Raw genomic sequence first — 7420 nt, 5'->3', positions numbered from 1 at the left:
TAGTGAATAAAATTAGGAGTCCTAAATTTAAGACTGACACGCCTATTATGCTTAGGAGTTTCTCCTAAATTCGCCAGTTAGGAGCTACTTTTAGCCCTAAGATCCTTTGTGAATACGGCCTCAGGTGTATATCAGTATGTAGTGTCTCTACTTTAAAGAGTCCTCTCCTGCTGATGTTCAGGTGTATATCAGTATGTAGTGTCTCTACTTTAAAGAGTCCTCTCCTGCTGATGTTCAGGTGTATATCAGTATGTAGTGTATCTACTTTAAAAAGTCCTCTCCTGCTGATGTTCAGGTGTATATCAGTATGTAGTGTCTCTACTTTAAAGAGTCCTCTCCTGCTGATGTTCAGGTGTATATCAGTATGTAGTGTCTCTACTTTAAAGAGTCCTCTCCTGCTGATGTTCAGGTGTATATCAGTATGTTGTGTCTCTACTGTGACATGTCTCCATGCTTTAATGTTCAAAAAGCTCTTTATTTTATTTTTTTGCAGACCATTTAAATCAACCTGTTCTCTCCAAAATACGTGAAATGAACAGAGAATCTGCAAAATTACGTGTCGGCACCACGAAAACAACCCCAATGTAAAGTGAATGAGGATCCTTTTTCGTGGTGGACACATTTCTGCAATGTCCCGCAATGAGCTTAATGTTGTTTTCTACTCTTTAAAACGTTTTTAAAATATGCTTTATAGTTTGTAGTAACTCACGGGAGGCTTCTTTTATTTTATTTGAATTCATAATAAAAAAAAATATTCGTCAGAATGTATTATTAAATAATGCAAGAAGAAACTAGTCCAATAACGTAAGGTGTAAAACTAACAAGCAGGAATAAGTAAAATATATACATATAAAATAAAATAAGATAAAACAGAAAGTAAAATGAAATAGTAATATGGGGAGGCATGGATGAAAAGGTTGTATAAAAAGATGTGGATATGTATATTATATATGAACAGATAACTAACCGATGCAACATGATGGTATTATGCGTAATAAATAAATAAATAAATATGTGGGTTATTGTCGTTGTGTCTCTGAGACACTTCACCCCAAATTGTTGGACAAGACTCAACCCACCATCAACTCCCACCAAAGTGCGCTTATATATAAAATTATTATTATTACTTTATTGAACCCAATTTGGGAAATGTTTGTGCAGCAGCATAAAAAGACATGGCTTTGTAAAATAAAGATTGAAAAAGCCTAGACATAAACAAGAAAGTAGAAAATATAAGTATGTGACAGATTGAATATTAAATATTAAACGGAATATATAAATGTACAGTGTGATTTTAAGTCCAAGAGAAGCTACGGAGAGGGGAACTAAAGGAAAAGGAAAAGCCCAAACGGCCTCTGTGAATGTGTTATTTATCATTTGGCTAAAGCATTGGAATTACCGTAGATAGCTTCAAATTAGAAGTGCTCAGCGAAAAAGCCCTTATTTCTTACACGAGAAGTTTATTGCTAACACCTTGTCTCTTGAATGTGGGTTAATTTCTCCCGGGGCGGAGCGCTCCGTCTGAAGTGATCCCTGAAAAGAATCAAAACGTTGAACAGGCATTCACTGGTGACTTTTAAGACCATTAGTATAATGAGCTAGCTGAGAATAATAATCATTGACTTAGCAATCATCTTCAAAATGAAGGACACTTTGCCAAAATTAGGCAAAGTGTGTATTCCAAGGCTTCACATATTTGAGGACTCCAGTGGAAATCTCTCTGGGAAAAAATACACGTTGACCTTAATGCGTCCTTATTACTGGCAAGTACAGGACTGTTGGGTGTAATGACTATTTGCTATAAGTAGCCTAGAGGTAAAGGTTAGCAATAGACTCGTAATGTCAAGTGACTTCACATCATAGCCTGTAACAACAACATTACTAAGATCAAAATCAAATAAATTGCAAATAAGGTTTTATGACAAGCAGAGATTAAGATATAGCTAAATATTATTTTAATTCCTGTAAGATTCTCAAATGTAAGAGATTTCAGAGTTTTAACCCGGCTTAAGCCTTAATACCTTGCTGAAATATAGTCCAGAGCCTCTTTCAAGAAGAGATTGAAGGGCCATCTACTAATGACCATGTCCCCTTGTGAGCTGTGAACCCTAATTGAATTTGATCGCATGTTGTTGATGATATTGGTGATGTTTTTAATGTTGTTAATGATGTCAGGACTTATGTGTCGGACCCCAGGAAGAGTAGCTTTTGTCGAGAGCAAAAGCTAATGGGGATCCTTAATAAACATAAACATACTAAAGGTTAAGAATGTCACAAGGCTCAGGACCCAAACGCACAACACCAGAAACAGGTCAGGATTAACAAGGTATTTAATAAAAGGCAAAAAACACAAAACGCTCAGTAGTAGGATCAAAACTGAGAAAAGTATAAGATCCAAAAACTCTAAACAAAACATCTACTTGGACTATCAAACATATAACACAAGGAGTCTATCAACAATATACTTAGCAAGATCAAGGAATGACTGGCAGACTTGGTGAGACAAGACGAACTGGCACAGGACAAGGGGAGACGCAGACTATATATACACACTAAGGGGACACGGGTGGCAACAATTAAGGGAGGGGCTGACAATCACACTGGAGGGAAAACACACAAGGGCAGGAAGGGCTCTGAAACGAGAGGGAAAGGTTACTACTAAATAAAACAGGAAGTCACAAGACAAAGCAAAAGACAAAAGGACTGAACTAATACAAAACTAAAATACAAATAACAAATAGTGTAAGAAGTGTATATGTGAATAGAATATGATGTGTACAAGAACAGAATATGAGATTAAATGTTGTACAGTAAAACCAAATTAAATACGGTTTATTACGAGTACACCAAGTTAAGGAAAGAACATTCAATCCCTTGCAAATGATATAACCACGATGCATAAGTCCATCAATCCTAAAGGACAATAATGCATCATGGTATGTTATTAATTCCTTGCAGGATCTACAAGTAAACAAATAATGAAAACAAGGTATTCTCGCTTGTATTAAAGGTGACCTATCATGCAAAATGCACTTGTGTACGTCTTTTCTACATGAACATGTGTCCCCGGTGTTCCAGGGAACTCACCAAGTGTCAGAAAACACAACCCTCTCTTTTTTCCTCCATACCCAAATCTCTTACAAAGGGGCTGCAACGGATCTGATACAGACTGATCCAGATTTGAACACTTCTATGACGTCACAGAAGTGGCGCTACGGCTATTGGGCCAACTCCACCAATCAGGAGGAGACAGCCACGGACATTGCCGTTGGAAAGCGCTGGAGACGCTATAGTACATATACCAGGCCTGTAGATGGTGCTGTTCTCACAGAATCAGCCCATGATGCAAAGACAGTGTTAAATTGAGCGAAATGAGGAATGGCTAAAATGCATGATCTGTTTGGTATTTTGAAAAATAAAAAGTATAAATATGCCTTATATAGGTATGGTCCTACACTATGTTATTCAAATATAGCATGATAGGTCCACTTTAAGTCAAACTAATCTGCCAATAGAGCAAGTGAACATCGGCTTGGTAAGATTTCCTGTAATAGGATGGGATATTTATTTAAATCAGATTTTGTAATTAGCTGGGAAAACTACTTTGGAACTATATTTGACCAGAATCAGGAAATGTTGCCACAAATGCTCAAAAGTGTTCTGCTTTGTGATGTTAGTCGGCAATTTTCAAATACAAATGTAAAATAAAACGTTTAATCTGAGAAACAACTGAAAGTAAGGTGTTTTTAAGTCTTAAAAACAAGACCCTATATCTCCCTGCCTCGTTCCTTCTTAAGTTATCAGGTCTTATATCAAGTGCAGGGCTCTCAAGTTTTCAGGTTAGATTTTGGCAGCGGTGTTTGGTACTCCAACTTCTGGCTCCCCTCAAAGTTCGCATGAAGCCCTCTGTATCGCGAATGTCAACGGGGGGGGGGGCGGTGCTAGTGGAGTGCACGCGTCTCAAACAAGCCTAGTTTGTTTACAAAATTGCGGCGCAACTTGGTGGGCGGTACCCTGGAAAGAAATCTCTGGGTGAGAAAATCTCTGCGTGAGAAATACAAGGTGTGGCGTGTGAGCGTGTGAATGGAGTGAAATGCGTGTGTCTCACGCCAATTGCTTGAGACTTGAGAGCTCTGCAAGTGTAAAGACACACTCTACATTAGACGAATATACTTTGCAGGATTCACAGTTTTTGTAGTGCACTCACTAAGCTTCAGGATTTTGACGTGGTGTCAGAGTGAGTCAACACCTGAGTCCAGGAGAGGAAGGTCGCTCTCTGTTACGAGGAAACTCTAAACATGCTCTGGCTGTATGAATGCTGATCAGAAGCGACACAGCTCAATGATCCCTATCCACACCTCCACTCAGATGGAAACTGCAGCCACGAGCTCTACAGCAGTTTAACACATTTAAACATTTCTTGGCACTCAGTGCAGATCGGGTTTTTTTCTTTGACAGTTCTTACTAAAACTCAGGAATAGCGGGAGACTTCGCGACAGGACTGCTCAGCTGTAGAAAGTTGTCAGACTGTGTTAAATCACAATCCAGTTATTCAGACCAATCAGCACCATGTCAGCAGCTCCACTGAGGGGCTCTAATGCAAAAAGCTTACGGTGGAATAAACCAAGGCACATCAGAACAAAGTAACAGCACACATATTACCGTGAAATATGATGAGAAAGGAGAGCAGCAAACCATAAGCCAAAGACAGTAATTAAAGGCCCATGCTAATGTGAAATGAAATGCAGCCATCATTAGTTTAATTATTTACACCTGTGCTTTTCCCTCTGAGAATGAAAAGGCATAATGTCCACTGCTCAAACATTAACATTAATAATGTAAGTGAGTGCGAAAATGAGGGTAGAGAAGTGTATGTAGATGTTGCAAGCTAACAGAAAAGACATTCGGGACTATAGAGACAAATATGTGCTACTGTATGTCTCAATTCAGATACTTGCCTTGGTACACTGACATGTCGTACACATGTCGTACACATGTCGTACACATGTCGTACGTGTGAATTTCAACTAGAAAGCGTCAAATCACACACGGCTGCTGTGCCCTTGTCTGAAGTGATGATTGCCGTGTTAGCTAGCTAGCATCGTTATCATTTGCGGTGCCCAAATCAATACAAAATGGCGCCATCGACAAATTAAGAAATTAATAGTGGCTTCTTTTTGACAACAGGATGATGGTATGTATTAACTTGTAAGAAAACACATGAATGACACAGTAGGTACAGAATGACGCACATTCACACACCAGTACAGGGGAGACCAAACTGGACGGGTTTATATGTTTTTATATGCATGCCCAGTTGAGCTGGCTAACTCACAACCTGCACTCTGAGAGCCAGCTTCCTGCAAAGTGAGGAGAAAACACAAGCAGGAGAAACAGAGCAAAGACACGGGATGGGTTTTCACATTAGTGTCTTACATGCCAGATTCATCCCGGTGTATAAATAGTGTGACATGTTGTCGAAAGCACGCCGTTATTTTCAGTGCAATTACAGACTGGACTGCTGGATGTGTTTCTGATTACCAGGATGTCCAACCCTTCACTGTGGAGTGTGTTTTCTTCCCCTCATTCTTTTAGTCTGAGCACAAGAGAGTGAATATCAGATGGTTTTCCCAGTGAGGCACCTCTGGGTAAGAGCTGTTGACAGCAAGGTGACTCTCACCATCAAGTGAGTTGATGATGGGATGTTAATGTCTGCGAAATGTTACAAATATATTCATGCTTACAGCTATTCTGGGGACACACATCCACATTCTGAAAAGTCCCGGTGACAAAAAAAGCCTAGTGGTCGAGAGAAAACACATAAAACTGTCGACTTCCATCAATGTTTAAGGGCAGTGGAAAATGCCCTAATCATCATTATGTCAACAATTGATGCAATTGTCTCGCTAAAGGTTTGTACCCACTGCTGTGAAAGACCCAGCATGCTTGTGGGAAATATCAGTTTCAAGATTGGTATGATAGTCCTCATTCCCCTTCGTCTCTATAATCCAATTCTGAAGAAAGTAGTGAGGAAAAAAGACGGCATGTTCTCTCTTTCATGCCATAGTGACAACCAAAGAAACAGAAAAAACGGCTCATGATATACTACCTATTGGAGTACAGAGATCAAACAATACTATTTATATACAAAGGACATTTTCGAATCATGCAGATTGAGCTTCAATATCACGATACATGTTTTTATAATCCTCTCCAGAATGGAAGTAGTCATCACATACAGATCATTTGGTACAACTAGTTCTTGAACAGTGTCCTTCACATGCTGATATCCAACAAAATAATTTATGTTCTAAATTATTGTGGCGCCCCGAATATGTCTGTTAACAGTCTTGAAGGCTTCTGACTGGATCTGAAATATCAGATTATCAGGGCCGGAAAAAACAGTATTGAACAAGACCCAGTCCATATTTATCTTCTATTATTGTCAGAGGATATAGTGGCTTTTAAATCCTGGACTTTGAACCTGTTAGGCCCCAAGCCTGTTTTTCAGGTTTCAGGCTCGAAAATGACATTCCCAGAACAAATGACCATATCTTCACTTCTAAAATGGTTAAATTAATAATCTTTTTTTCTCAAAGTAATGATAAACCTGTGAGTTGGATGTAGAAAAGTCAGAATCAATATAGATGTTTTTTATTTTAAAGAAAATTCAGATTGAACATTGTAAAAAACTGTAAATTATAGTGTCCGTCCAAAACTGTTGTTGTACTAACTAACTGACTAACCTTGGATGATGGGTTAGTAGACTAAAAGCTTTAGGAATCCAAAGTACAACATATAATAAGTACCCTGTATCAAGATTGATGCAAAACAAGTGATATTTGACCTTTTTAGACAGATTTAGCAAAAAAAAACTCTTCTGGGGCCATTTGGGTGGATTCATGTGACATCTCTTTCTGACCGTTAGAGCCAATAGGATCCAAGGGAAAATGTCCCGCACACACTCATGTTAAAAAAAAAAGGTGGCGTCCCTGCGCATGCTAGCTTGCAACAGAGGGGAGAAATATCCCTGCTCTGATATAAAGCAACGGAAAAGCTGGTTTATCGCTTATGGATTATCAGAACATTTCAAAGGGGACACACACACATTGGATATTAACCTTTGGATTAACTCCATCATCGTTGCTATCGTTTTAATGCCATTGAAGACCAGTTTAGACCAGACAAAGACGAAGGTAAGCCACGTTAGTGTTGTGGGCTACCTAGCGCCACTTCTTTTGATGTACGTTTTTGTTGAGTTTGTATCTTTCAGTGTTGAGGTGGGCACCGTTAGATTCTGTGTCTCCTTGCAATCATAAACAATGTGTTGGATGTGCACCTAGGATAAGTAATAAGGGAGCTAGGAGTGATTATCGGTGCAGTAATAGGTTAGCATTTTTCGCTCAGGGGTCATTTAGAT

Source organism: Notothenia coriiceps, unplaced genomic scaffold, assembly GCF_000735185.1.
Source record: "Notothenia coriiceps isolate Sejong01 unplaced genomic scaffold, NC01 NC01_scaffold00037244, whole genome shotgun sequence".
In the NCBI taxonomy this organism is placed as follows: domain Eukaryota; kingdom Metazoa; phylum Chordata; class Actinopteri; order Perciformes; family Nototheniidae; genus Notothenia; species Notothenia coriiceps.
The sequence above is the reverse complement of the archived record's forward strand: the minus strand, read 5'-3'. Positions refer to the sequence as shown.